Source organism: Orycteropus afer, unplaced genomic scaffold (assembly GCF_000298275.1).
Source record: "Orycteropus afer afer isolate SDZICR_OR568_19922 unplaced genomic scaffold, OryAfe1.0 scaffold00016, whole genome shotgun sequence".
Taxonomy (NCBI): domain Eukaryota; kingdom Metazoa; phylum Chordata; class Mammalia; order Tubulidentata; family Orycteropodidae; genus Orycteropus; species Orycteropus afer.
This window is the reverse complement of record NW_006921603.1, coordinates 9,297,512-9,312,611: the sequence shown is the minus strand read 5'-3', so window position 1 is coordinate 9,312,611 and position 15,100 is coordinate 9,297,512. Positions and strand designations below refer to the sequence as shown.

At 35.4% G+C, this 15,100-nt stretch overlaps 1 protein-coding gene across 1 annotated transcript in view; it reads left to right on the top strand.

Annotated features, from left to right (window-relative positions):
• Positions 1–15,100, top strand: part of RTKN2 (rhotekin 2) — a 110,124-nt gene that overhangs the window by 28,988 nt on the left and 66,036 nt on the right. The window lies entirely within an intron of this gene.

Sequence of the window (15,100 nt, the reverse complement as noted above, 5' to 3'; positions counted from 1 at the left end):
GGAAGGAAGGTTGGGCAATCCTACTTCCGTAGTGATACTGCCTCGGAAACCCAAGGAGGGGTCGCTATGAGTCGGGGCCGACTCGACGGCACACAACAACAACAACAACAAATAGTTTAATAAAAACACAGTATAATTTAACCTGAAGTACAAATGTCAAGTCACCAAAGCTTTTAAAAAATGAATATATTCAAGTAACAACAGAAATTATAAACATTCTTTTGACAGTAGAGGTCAGAGTGAACTTACCATTAAAGCAATATTTTTCACTGGGTAGTTTTGTTGTGTTCAGTACTCCAGATTGTGAAATGAAAGTGGTTAAGAAGCAAAGAATGAGAACAAATTTTAAGAAGAAAAGAATGATAAAAAATTTTAAGAAGAAAGGACCAAGACTGATAATTGAATATACAGAAATATAGATTTAAAAATACTGATTGCTTAGAGAGAGTTGTGGCACTAGTGTAAAGTTTCTTTAGACATTAACGCCTTTTGGACTGGTCACAGTGCATCTCCAATGAATTGCTGAAAAGTAAGTAAACATGTAGGTCAGAGAAAGGGATTTCTGTAAAAACCAAGTATTGATGGAGTTTGATCTAATAAAGACCTGGGTAAAAATCGACCAATATTTATTGCCTTGGGATTGCAGTACAGTGGGGATGATCATATTTACATTTTGAAAATTGAGATTGTATACAGGAAAACCTAACACAATGCCTTTTTCATACTTAATAGTCAACAAATGGGGCAATCTACTTCCATAGTGATACTGCCTCAGAAACCCAAGGAGGGGTCGCTATGAGTCGGGGCCGACTCGACGGCACATAACAACAACAACAACAAATGGGGCAATCTACTTCCATAGTGATACTGCCTCAGAAACCCAAGGAGGGGTCGCTATGAGTCGGATCTGACTTGACAGCCCATGACAACAACAACAACAACTCAACAAATGTCAAATAATCTTCATTATTATGTTTTGAACATTGTAAAATAAAATTATTCTAGTATTACAACCTAGGAAAATACTCTGGTAGCATAGTGCCTAAGGCACTTGACTGCTAACCAGAAAGCTGGTGGTTCATAACCACCAGCCACTCCTTACAAAACGGGCAATCTACTTCTATAGTGATACTGCCTCGAAAACCCAAGGAGGGGTCGCTATGAGTTGGGCCTGACTCTACAGCACGTAACAACAACAACAGCAACACATTGGTTTAAGCCAGTGCCTCTCAGACTGGATCAGGTGTATCTTGGGAGATATCTCAGTGAAAAGCCATTATCTCCCAGTGATACATGTGACATCAGTTTTTCAGATAGCATGTGATAAATTTAGAATTGTGCCATAGTTTTGAGTTATGATGTTCTCCTACTTATGTGGGTATATGTTCTTTCTCAGCCTTTATCAGGGCATTTTGTCAAGACGGTTCTATTTCAGTGGAAAAGTTTGAGCACTGGTTTAAGTTAAAGAGTGAGAGTAAGCATTCCATATTGTGTAATTTCTAATAGTTATCTGGAATATTCTTCTGATAATCATCTGCCCTCCATATTTAATATTCTTTAAATATTTACAATGAATTGTTGATCAGCCATTTCTTTAATTCTGCAATATGACTTTTCTGAAGTTATTAAAAATGTTAAATAAGCTTGATTTCTCTTCAATTTATATAGCAAAGATGGGGGAAATACTTTAACTGAACTTCTAACTGGAACTATGTATGATTTTCAGTTTCTTTACTGACCTCTTTGGTAGATGAAAATAGCTCTGTTGTGACACACGCACACACACACACGCACACTCATACTCACTTATCATTCCTATGCAAACCTTGTTTCTGGTATTTCAAAACATCTTGAATATTTTGTAGAGTTTCTTTCATTTATAACTTCAATGTGTATGTACTGATATAAATTGATCAGATGTAATTGGAGGTTATAGTACTTGCCTTTCATGTTATAGAAAAATAATCTGAAGATTCATGAGAGTCTTAATAGTTTTCTGAATTTCTTAAAGGAAGTGATGTAAATTGTTGTTGTTGTTGTTGTTATGTGCCGTCGAGTCAGCCCCGACTCATAGCGACCCCTCCTTGGGTGTCCGAGGCAGTATCACTATGGAAGTAGGATTGCCCAACCTTCCTTCCGAGGAGTGGCTGGTGGGTTTGAACCGCCAGCCCTCTGGTTAGCAGTCAAGTGCTTTAGCCACTATGCTATGAGAGCTCTATTAGTCAATCCAATATTTCTCAAATATCCACTACTTGCAGGACACCTTTAAGTACAGTGATATGATATCCAAATTTAAAGAAAAAAGTGAGAATATATGTGTCTTAGTTTCCTAGGGCTGCAATAACAAAATACCATAAGGATGGGTCACTCTAAAGAACAGAAATTTATTTTCTTAAAGAAATCATGGTGTCAACAAGGCTATGCTCTTTCTTTGTCAGCTATAAGTGAAGATCTTTCCTTTTATTTTTCATCTTCTATAGTTATGGGCATTTCTTGGAGTTCCTTGGTATATGGACAGATCTTCACATGTTGTCTTTCCCTGTGTGTGATGCTGTTTTTGTGTCTCCTCATTTATGAAACATCTCTTAGAAGCGATTAGGATTAAGACCCATCCTACTCCAGTATGACTTCATTAATTTAACTGATAACATCTGCAAAAACCCCACTTCTTCAAATAAGAGCATATTCACCAGTATAAAGATTAGAATTTCAAAATATTTTTAGGAGGGACAAATTCCATCCATCACAATATGTGTATTTAGCAGTCAAATATTTTTCTTGACAGTCAACTCCTTAACATGGTTTTGATAATGCAGTTTTTACTTTATTACCAGATTTATCTAAATCTATTAGTGAATTAGCTAAATAAGTAGCAATGTAATGAAAACACTAGTCTGCTTTCTTGAAATTTGGAGGAAAGTTGCATGGCCAACTGACTGGAAGAGATCCATATACCTGCCTGGTCCAAAGAAAGGTGATCCAGCAGAATGTGGAAATTACCTACCAGTATCATTAATACCATATGCAAGTAAAATTACACTGAAGATAATTGAAAAATGGTTGCAGCAGTACATCAACAGGGAGCTGCCAGAAATTCAAGCCAGATTCAGAAAAGGATGTGGAACAAAGAATATCACTACTTATGTCAGGTGGATCTTGGCTGAAAGCAGAGAATGTGTTTTATTGACTATGCAAAGGCATTCAACTGTGTGGAATGTAACATTATGGATAACATTTCCAAGAATGAGAATTCTAGAACACTTAATTGCAGTCATGTGGAATGTTAGCATAGACCAAGAGGCAGCCATTCAAAGAGAACAAGGGGATACTGTGTGGTTTTAAATCAGGATAGTTGTGTGTTGGGATTGTATCATTTCACCATACTTATTCAGTGTGTATGCTGAACAAAAAGAAACTGGACTGTATGAAGAAGAACATGACATCAGAATTGGATGAAGATTCATTAACAACCTGAGATATACAAATGACACAACCTTGCTTGCTGAAAGTGAAGAGAACTTGAAGCACTTACTGGTGAAGATCAAAGACTACAGCCTTCATTATGGATTACACTTCTCTATAAAGAAAACCAAAATCCTTAAAACTAGACTAATAAACAACATTATGATAAACAGAAAATATCGAAGTTGTCAAGAATTTCATTTTACTTGTATCCACAGCCAACACCCATGGAAGCAGGAATCAAGAAATCAAATGATGTATTTTATTGGACAAAACTACCACAAAAGACCTCTTTTAAAGTATTAAAATGCAAAGATATCACTTTGAGGACTATGGTGCACCTGACCCAAGCCATGGTTTTCAATCACCTCATATGCTTGTGAAAGCTGGACATTGAATAAGTAAGACTGGAGAAGAATTGATGCTTTTGAAATATGGTGTTGCAAAGAATACTGGATGTATCATGAACTGCCAGAAGAACAAGCAAATTGTTTGTTGGATTGTACTGTACTAGATGAAGTACAGCAAGAATACTCCTTAGAAACAAAGAAGGTGTCTTTGTGTTAAATACTTTGGACACGTCATCAGGAAGATAACAGTTCCTGAAGAAGGACATCATGTTTAGTAAAGTATAGAGGGTCAGCAGAAAAGATGGATTGATACAGTGGCTGCAAGATACAGTGGCTGCAAGAATATAGCAACAATTGTGAGGATGGTGCAGGACTGGGCAGTGTTTTTTTCTGTTGCTTATAGAGTTCGTATAAATCAGAACTGACTTGACAGCACGTAAGAATAGCAGTAACATTGGTGAACTGGTTAAATAAATTTCAATTTATTGAGAACACTAGTATTGAGAACACTAGTCTCCCTTGGGAGCTCTGGTAGCATAGTGGCTAAGGCACTTGACTGCTAACCAGAAGGCAGGCGGTTCAAACCCACCAGCCACTCCTCGGAAGGAAGGTTGGGCAATCCTACTTCCGTAGTGATACTGCCTCGGAAACCCAAGGAGGGGTTGCTATGAGTCGGGGCCGACTCGACGGCAAACAACAACAACAACAACAGTCTCCCTTATCAAAATTTATAATAAAATGTTATATAAATACATATATATATATATATATATATATAATGTTATATATATATACACATACATATATATGTGTATACACACACATACATAAGTATATATATATGTATGTATATATAGAAGCTCTGGTGGTGTAGCATCTAAGACATTTGACTGCTAACCAGAAGGCTGGAGGTTCAAACCCACTAGCCACTCCTCAGAAGGAAGATTGGGCAATCTACTTCCGTAGTGATACTGCCTTAGAAACCCAAGGACAGGTCGTTATGAGTTGGATCCAACTCGATGGCAAAGAGTTTTTGAGTTTAGATACATGTAATAAATCTAGACCTTTTCAAAGAAAAATCAATACAAAATGGTGGCCTTAAGAAAGATCTCATGTGAAAATTATGAAAATGGATAGGGTTTGATTAGGTGATTAGGAGGAAAACAAAATTCCAAGAAGGAGAAGTAGCAAAAATAAAAGCTTAAGATGAATATACAAAAAAACAAACAAAACTCACTGCCATTGAGTCATTTTCGACTCATAGTAACCCTCACATTTGGGTTTCCAGGCTGTAAATCTTTACAGAAGGAGATTGCCCTGTCTTCCTTCTGTGGAGCAGAAGGAAGCCACTTTTTAAACCTACAAAACTGGATAATAATATACAATATAAAAAATACAAATATATAGCAGAGTGAGCCACGAAAGTCAAATGTAGAAAAGTTTGTGGGTTGGGTAAACAGTAGGTATGGAGGGTGAGGGGTAGAGCACAGATTGCTTGCTACCTCCGGTCAAAGGGTAGGATGACTTGGTGAGAGCAATCTCTTATTTGCTAGTCTTTACTAGGAAACCACACAATCTCCCTAGATTTTTCCTGCATATCATAGCCAGGTATATCTACTTAAAAGACTGCTTGTATCGTCTACTTCTCACAAAAAGATGAATAGTTTCCCTTTACTAAAATTCCTTAATAGTCATCCCAAGATCTCTGTGCTCTGATCCCAAACTACTTTCATAGGCTTATCTCTTAAATTTCTACTTCACAAATTTAGTTTAGTGAAATATGAAACTTTATATAATTGTAAGAGTAGTACAGTGACATCATGTACATTCTCTAGCTAGATTTAGCAGTCAGTAGTTTGTCTATGGGAGCTCTAGTGGCATAGTGCCTAAGGCACTTGACTGCTAACCAGAAGGCTGACGGTTGAAACCCACCAGCTACTCCTCAGAAGGAAGATGGGACAGTCTACTTCCGGAGTAATATTGCCTTGGAAACCCAAGGAGGGGTTGCTATGAGTCAGGGCCAACTCCACGGCACATAACAACAACAACAAAAGTTTGTCATATATGTTAATTCTTCATCTGTATCTCCAGAACATTCTTGAATTTTCCCATTTTCATTGTCTTTGTTTATTCTGAAGTACCCTATTTTCTATTTTCATTTAACAAAGCCCCTTTTCCTCTGCAGCATCTAGCCTGAATCATCTAAGTCTCCTTGTGATCATTTCTTCCTTTATGCCTACATTAAGGATTCAGAAAATCATTATTTGCTTCCTCTTAGTTTTAGTAGTGTCTGAACTATATCTCACTATAACTTTATCAGAGCTATTTATGAACATATCTTATAATTAAATTGTAAACTTAGAGGCAGGGACAGGTCTGATTCTTGTTCCTTATTAGTGTAATAAGATAATATCACCACTCCTTTCATAGGGTTATAGTGATGATTTGGTACCTGGAATTTAGAGACAAGTCAAAGCTGAGGCAACTCAATTGATGTTGGTCTTCTTCTTCTTTCTCCTTTGTATAGCCTGAACAGCTAACAGTGCTGTAAACTTACATAAGAACAATTTAATATGTATTTCATAGATAATATTTTGCTCTATGTATCCATTATGATATTTGCTTATATCATTTATAATTAGGGGTTGCAAAACAGTGACTACCTAATTCTATTATTCCTTCTACATTTACTAGCTGATAGTCTTCTGTAAGAATATTATGCTGTAATGCTTCAGATAATACTTTTGAGATTCATTGTGTGATAGTATGTTCCTCTTAATCTATGAGTAACATTCCACTGTGTAGGTGGCACAGTGGTTAAAAGTATTCAGCTGCTAATCAAAAGGTCAGTGGTTCGAACCCATCAGCCACTCCATGGAAAGATGATGCAGTTTCCTTCTGTAAAGATTTATAGCCTTGGAAACCTGATGGAACAGTTCTACTCTGTCCTATAATGGCACTGAGAGAGGTGTTGACTTGATGGCAGTGGGTTTTGGTGGGTTTGTTCCACTGTATGAATATAGCATAGTGGCATTTCCTTCTTCCTGAATGTACTTAATGTGTACTTTAAATGTGTACTTTAAATTATGGTGTGCCTCTTACTATGTGGTCTATTTTGAAATTTTTTTTTCTTTTTTTAATTCAGGAAGAGTTTTTTTTTGTAATAGTAGTTACTAATACGTTTTATAAAAATTTTTATACTGATGATTTTTTATAATACCCTTATTTATTTTTTCTTACTAAACCAAAACCAAACCCACTGGCATTGAGTTTATTTCAACTCATAGCAACCCTATAGGACAAAGTAGAACTGCCCCATAGGGTTGCCAAAGTTGTAAATTTTTACTGAAGCTGAATGCTTCATCTTTCTTCCATGGAGTAGCTGGTGGGTTTGGACCACTGACCTTTCTGGTTAGCAGCCAAATGCCTTAACCAGTGCCTTTCAGACCTCCTTTTTCTTACTTATGCCTCTACTATTTTGATTTTTCTACTTTAAATAATAACATTTTGTTTCCACTCTTATTTTTTAGATATGAATGAATTTATTCTGTTTTCCCATTCTGCTTTTTTTTTTTAAACTTGTATTATTTTTGCTTTAGGGGAGTGTGTAATATTTACATAATAATCCTACACCTGTATCTCCACTTTGTTTTAATCTTTGCACTGCAGTTAAATCTGTATAATTTAAAATGACTGATTTTTTTCCATTGTATATGGGTTTGTCTTTTTGCCTACAGGTACAAGTAGTTTTCTTTATTTTAAATTCTGATAATTTTACTGGGATATGTTTAAAGCTGATTATTTTGGCTCATTTAGGGCCTTTTCAATATGTGTATTTAATTTTGTTATTTGTTGAAAGTTTTCCTGGATTATAGATTAAGATATTAATTTTATCTTATTTGTTTTTCTTATTTAGGAACTCCAGTTATACTTAAATTGGATCTTCTTTGCCTGTCTTCAATATCTGACATGTTCTCTGTGATATTTTTTCCGTCTTTATTATTTCACTTGTTCTTTTGGTTTGTTGCATTCCTATCCACTGTGTCTATTCCATGATATATTTTCAGTTTTATCAGTTCTTGGACACTTTGCATTTGAATCTTTATTTCTGAAATGACTTCTTTTTTCTTTTTACTTTTCTCCCCCTCACAATTTCTTTCCTTGCCTTTTTCTCTCTTTCTTCTCACTGCATATATGCATATTTTCTTATCCATTACTAGTCTGAGGTTTTAGGTTTCAGATTTCTGGTTTCTTTCATATTTTCAAAAAGGAACTCTGGTGGTGAAGAGGTTAAGACATTGGCTGCTAACTAAAAGGTTGGTGGTTCAAACCCAGCAGCTGCTCCATGGAAGATGAAGCAGTCTGTTTCTGTAAAGATTTACAGCCTTGGAAACCCAATGGGTATTGCTATGAATTGGAATTGACTCTGTGGACTCAAGTTTTCATATTTGCAAAACTTATTTAACTACATTTAATTCATTTTGCAATATCATGTTATAATTTTTGTTGCGTCAGATTTTTGGAGGAGAAGATTTTTGGAGGTAGAGTATTTTTTGTTTGTTTGTTTTTAATTTTTACTGTGATTTGGATGAAAGTTTACAGAGCAAATTCACTTTCCATACAGCAGCTCACATACACTTTGTCTTATGACAATGACTACAATTTCCCACGATGCAACAACTCCAAGGTAGAGTATTTTTATCAGCTGAAGGGTTTTAGTTATTTTTGCTTTCATTCATCTTTTATATGGAAGTTGAAGTCTTTTTTTCTCTACCTAATGAAATATATAGAATTTCCCTAGGTGAAATGATCAATGGGAGAAGGAAAAATAGGAAAGTCTTACTTGGTGTCTTAGTTCAAGGGTGCTTTGTATTAGAGCTGTGAAGAACCAAACCAAAACCAAAGCTCTGCCTTCAAGTTAATTCTGTCTTGTAGTGACCCTGTAGGACAGAGTAGAATTGCCCCCATAGGGTTTCCCAGGCAGTGAATTTTTATGGAAGCAGATTGCCTCATCTTTCTTTGGCAGAGTTGCTGGTGGGTTCAAACAGCCAACCTTTGGTTAGCAGCTGAATGCTTTAACCACTATGTGACCACGGCTCCTAAATGGTGCCTTTGGGGATGTTCGTTGGTTGCTTTTCTGGTTTTTTGATACTATTTTGTTTGTTGGTATTTTATGTTAACTCCTTTCATCCTTCTTATTCATTTCCAAGCCTCAAAGGGACACCTCTTTGTCGTGTCTTTCTCTTCTTCACAAGATTAATACAGAGGACTTCTGGTGCCTCTTCTCTTCAACCCCTCAGGAACTATTGCCAAAATATCCACCAAGTCTTATAACTATTCTTTTTCTAGGGGAGACTCTAAGTTGATTATTATTTGGATTTTGCAGCACCCACCTGAGACTTTACTTGGATTGACCTGGCTTTGACAGTATCAGATGTTGATTTCTCTGTTAACATGTAAACTGAAGTTTGTAGTAGTCTGTTTTCTAGTTATACCATAGGGTAGGCTGTGTTGCTGTTGTTTCATGCTGTCAAGTTGGACCCAACTGATAGCGACCCCTCCTTGGGTTTCTGAGGCGGTAATCACTGCGGAAGTAGATTAATTTTATTTCCTTTCCTTATTGATAAGGAGCTCCAGTGGTAGCAGTGGTTAAGGCATTTGGCTGCTACCATAAGGTCAGTAGTTTGAACCCACCAGCTGCTCTATGGAAGAAAATGAGCCAATTTGCTACTATAAAGATTTACAGCTTTGAAAACCCAGTGGGGTCACTATGAGTCAGAATCAACTTGATGACAGTGAGTTTTGGTTTTCCTTGTTGATATGAAATCTTTTGGAGGAAGATTTAAAAATTTTTAAATTTTAACAAATGTCTTAGTGCCTCTTCTGCAAGCTAAGTACTGGAGTAAACAATATACTCACAAAGTAATCTTTTTTTTATGTAACATTTTTTAAAATGCCATGTGATACATTTTTAAAAATAGTTCACTCAGTAGCTCTATGAGATAGGTAGATATTTCCCCATTTTACAGATTAGAGTGCTGAGGCTAGGAGATTAACTGCAATTCACTAACTAATAATAAGTTATTTATGTATAAGATCCAAACCCAAGACTAAATCTAATGTCTTCTTCATCAAAATGACCATATCTTCATTTTACTTCATTCAATGTTCACTAAACATTTTTTCAGAGCCTTAAAATATGTTGACTTTTATACCATACGCTGATGCTGCAGCAGTGAACAAAAGTAAACAAAAATCCCAGTGCTCGTGGAGCATACATTTTAGTAGTGATACTCTGCTCCTCTTGCCATCCATTTCCTCGTCTTAACTTGGCTTTATAAAAGATAATACTAATCAAAGTCATTTATAGGACCTAATTATGTGTATTATTCAGCATAATTGTGATATAATAGTCCCAAAACAACTTCGTAAGTTTTATGTGATTATTATACTAAATAATTTCTTATACTCCAGTTTCTTACTTTATTGCTTATATACTAGAACTTAAAAAAAGAATGAAAGAAAAGAAAGCATAGGTTGGAAGTGAAAATTGTGTACTCTTGGGATTTCCACAATAAAACACGAGCTATTTAATGACAATTCTGATTTTATTTGTTAAGTTTTACATAGCTAAGGTATGTTCAAAAGAATTTGTTACATCAAGATTTGAAGTGGAATGCTTATTTGTCCAATTTAAAATATTTATGAAGCTCTTAGTTTTATACCACATAGATTTAGGATGGTTTAAAATTTCATGTTAAGCATTTTGAGTGTTTCAATTTTCACTTATTTGCATAAGATGAAGGATTTTATAGCCTGCTTTCATATAATAGAGTACTCTTATTATTTTAGTATTTCATTAAGAAAATGTAAACTATTTTAGTCACTGTGCTATTTCTCATTATACCTTATTAATTTAGGGGGAAAGATGCTATTTTAAATTCCCATATAGTATAGTATGAAGTAAGATGATCTGTATTTACTCAGTCAATTTTAAAATAGTTTTTGATCAACAAAGTGGCTAATTGGCACCCTCTTTTGGCCATTTTATTTATCTACAGGCAGAACAATCAAATAATACAACAAAGTTTAAAAGTTTGTCTTTTATATGCTTATCCCTGCCTTTTAAAATTAGCATTTACTAGGAGCTCTGGTAGCATAGTGCCTAAGGCACTTGACTGCTAACCAGAAGGCTGGCAGTTCAAACCCACCAGCCACTCCTCTGAAGGAAGATTGGGCAATCCAACTTCCGTAGTGCTACTGCCTCGGAAACCCAAGGAGGGGTCGCTATGAGTCCGGGCCGACTCGATGGCATATAACAACAACAACAACAACAGTCTTACCTAAAGGAGCTCTGGTGGCGCAGTGCCTAAGGCATTTGACTGCTTACCAAAAGGTCATTGGTTCAAACCCACCAGCCACTCCATGGAAGAAAGATGAAGTGTCTGCTTCTGTAAAGATTTACAGCTTTGGAAACCTAATGGGGGTCTCTGAGTCAGAATCAATTATATGGCAGTGCGTTTAGCGAGAGTTTTACCTAGATAACTCTGTAATCAGGCTCATAAAAATAGTGTTAGCTATTTAGCTGACTTTTGTTTGGGTAATTTTGTGGTTATTTGAGTTTTCTTCAGGCTGGCTCTCTAATTGTAGCATTCAGAATTGGCAATAACATTGCAGATATTCAAACAAGCGTTTGTTGAACTGTAACAAACTATTAGCTACAGTAGCACATTATTAAACAGATAATGTTTAACAATTTTATTGTCAATTTGGATTAATTAGAGAAACATCACATTTTAGCACTAAAAATAACAGTTTTGGGAAATTTTTGAATTAAAAATAATGCTTCAAAAAGTTGAAGCTGAATTACTTCAGTTCATTTGCTCTCATTTTTTAAAAAGATAGCCTTAATTATCTGTATGTTTATATATAATTGGATTCATATTTTATTTTGATAATATTTGTATAAAATAAATTTACAAAGGCCCTAGAAATACCTTTGCACATAATTTTTAATTGCAGGTAAGAAAGCTACACTCTGCCATGTGTTTGAATAATTTAGAAGGTAAAAACTTTTTTGGTAAGTATCAATGAGTTTGCTTCTGATTGTTCTATTGTTGTTGTTATGTGCCATCGAATCGGACGGAACCTACTCATTGTGACCCCTCCTTGGATTTCCGATGCAGTATCACTAAGGAAGTAGATTTCCCTATCTTCCTTCTGAGGAGTGGCTGGTGGGTTTGAACCATCAGCCTTCTGGTTAGCAGTCAATTGCCTTAGGCACTATGCTACCAGAACTCCTAGTATTTACTATTTCACAATTTCACTTGCCTGCCAAAGCCTGTAAACCAAAAAACCACTCACTGCTGTTGGGTCGGTTCTGACTCATGGCAACGGCTCCTTGGGTTTCTGAGGTGGTATCTCTACAGAAGTAGATTGCCCAGTCTTCCTTCTGAGGAATGGCTGGTGGCTTTGAACCTGCCTTCTGGTTAGCAGTCAAGTATCCTAGGCATTATGCCACCAGAGCTCCTGCCAAAGTCTCAAGTTTAATAGTATTTGATGGATCTTAAGTATATGACCTATTCTGTAATACTCATTATTCACCATATTAGAGCTTCCTTATTTTTTTCACTAAAATAAGTATTCTAAGAATTTATGTTATGCATTACTCATAGAAGTCATTTTTTAAATGTTACTTACAAATGCCAACAATAGAAATACCAATGGATTTATATTGTATTTCTTGTACCAATTTTAAGAAATTAAGATTTACGTTTGATTTCAAGTGGACCCTTTCAGCATATTATTTTCACCAAAATATACAATGGATAATTTCAGCTGGAATAAATTTTACTTTATAATGAACAAAGCAAGCTCATGTGTGACACAGAAAATATTTAACTTGACTCTTGAAATTTATGATTCATTGGAACATTATTTTGAAATAATCAATGAATACCTATATTTTTCATTGAATGTATTCTTTATTTTAATGTATATGCTCAGTGTGATCATAAAGTAATTAAATAGGATTCTGAGAATATATGGCTTTAGGTTTAACTGCAGTCCTTTTGTTAGATCATCGAGTCGGCTTCAGCTCATAATGACCTTCGTGCAACGGAGCGAAACACTGACCGGTCCTGTGCCATCCTCACAATCCTTGCTATGCTTGAGCCCATCTTTGCAGCCACTGTGTCCGTCAATCTTGTTGAGGGTCTTCCCTTTCTTTGTTGACCCTCTTCTTTACCAAGCATGATATTCTTCTCCAGGGAATGGGCCTTTCTGACAACATGTCCAAAGTAGATATTAGTCGTGCCATTTTAATGTTACGTAGTTATATAAATATCATATAAACATCCCATATAGACTTATTAACTTAAGTATCTCAGTAAATCATTTTAGCTCGTTGCAAATACACTTCACATGTTATACTTACGTGCTTAACCAAGAAAGGAGATAAAAAAGAATCATATATTGTCTTCAAATGTAGGAGCATGATAGCTAATACATGCGTAATCCTTTTTACAAGGCTACCAGTGTGCAATGAAATGGGCTAGAAATTAGTTAGATAACTTCCCACTCCATACTCCCACATTGTCTTTTTCCAAAAAGCCCTCTTACAATCAAACAGTATTAAAATGAAGTTTCCATCTTATCACATAAGTGAAGTACCTAATTAAATTAGCTAGCCAAACAGAGATCCATTTCCTCCTCCCTGCAAAAAAGTATAAAAAATATTCTTGCAAATATTGCCTTAAAAATAGAATGCTAATCTATAAATGCAGGTTATTAGGAAGTGAGATATTAGGGAGCTATTTAAGGATGGGATTAAGTTTACCTAGTAGGAGATGACATTTTTTTAAATATTTTTTTTTTATTGTGGTACAAATATATATAACAAAATTTGCCATTTTAGCCATTTGTAAGTGTATAATTCAATGCCATTAATTATAGTCACAATATGCAACCATTGCCACTATTTATTTCCAACATGTGTTCATCACCCAAACAGAAACTCAGTACCACTACAATAATAACTTCCCATTCTCCCCCACTCCCAGCCCCACATAACCACTAATCTACTTTCTGTCTCTATGGAAGAGATCTATTTTGAAACATGTTTTTTTCATGGTAACAGTATACTCTAAAATCAGATCTGGAAGTCTGAATGTCCTTTGAAAATTTTTCTATTTTCATGGTAATATATTCTTTTCCAACATTAGTTAATTTATTGTTTAGTATATGCTTAGTTCTTTGCAATTTCTGAGAAATTAAATATAATACTAACTGCATTTAAATATATTGTTAGTTGCCATTGAGTCCATTCCAACTAATGGGAAGCCTGGAGTTTTCAAAGCTGTGATGTTTTAGAAGCAGATCTCCAGACCTATCTTATGAAGCACCTCTGGGTGGGTTTTAACCACCAACTTTTCAGCTAGTAGACCATTGCTTAACCATTGGCACCATCCAAGGACCTTTGTAATAAAAAAATATATAAATGGTTGTTGTTGCTAGGTACCATCTAGTTGATTCCTACTCATAGCTACTCCATGTACAACAGAACAAAACATTACCTGGTCCTTTGTCATCCTCACAATCATTGCTATGCTTGAGTCCATTGTTGGAGCCACTTTTTCAATCAGTTTTGTTGACTGTCTTCTTTTTCACTGATCCTCTACTTTACCAAGCATGATAATCTCTTCCAGGGACTGGCACCTCCTGACAATGTGACCAAAGTATGAGAGGCAAAGTCTTGGCATCCTCACTTCTAATGAGCATGCCAGCTGTACTTCGTCCATGACAGATTTGTTTGTTCTTCTGGCAGTCCATGATATATTCAATATTCTTCACTAACATCATCATTTAAATGCATCAATTCTTCTTCGTTCTTTTTGTTATCCAGCTTTCACATGAATATGAAGCTATTGAAAATACTTGAGCACGTGCACCTTAGTCTTCAAAGTGACATCTTTGCTCTTTAACAGTTTAAAGAAGTCTTTTGCAACATATTTGCCCAATGCAATAAGTCGTTTGATTTCTTGACTGCTGCTTCTGTAGGCTTTGATTGTGAATCCAAGTAAAATGAAATCCTTGACATAATATTTAGCAGAAAGATATTTTCTGATAAAAAAAAATCTGATAAAAAATACAAATATATAGCAGAGAGAAATTTTCTGATAATATGTCAAATTCTAAAAGGATAAGTTACTCTTGGGCAGCAAATTATATGATTGGAAAGTTCATTAACTTCTTAGCCACTTTATCTGATACAATCACTTGCCTCTCAG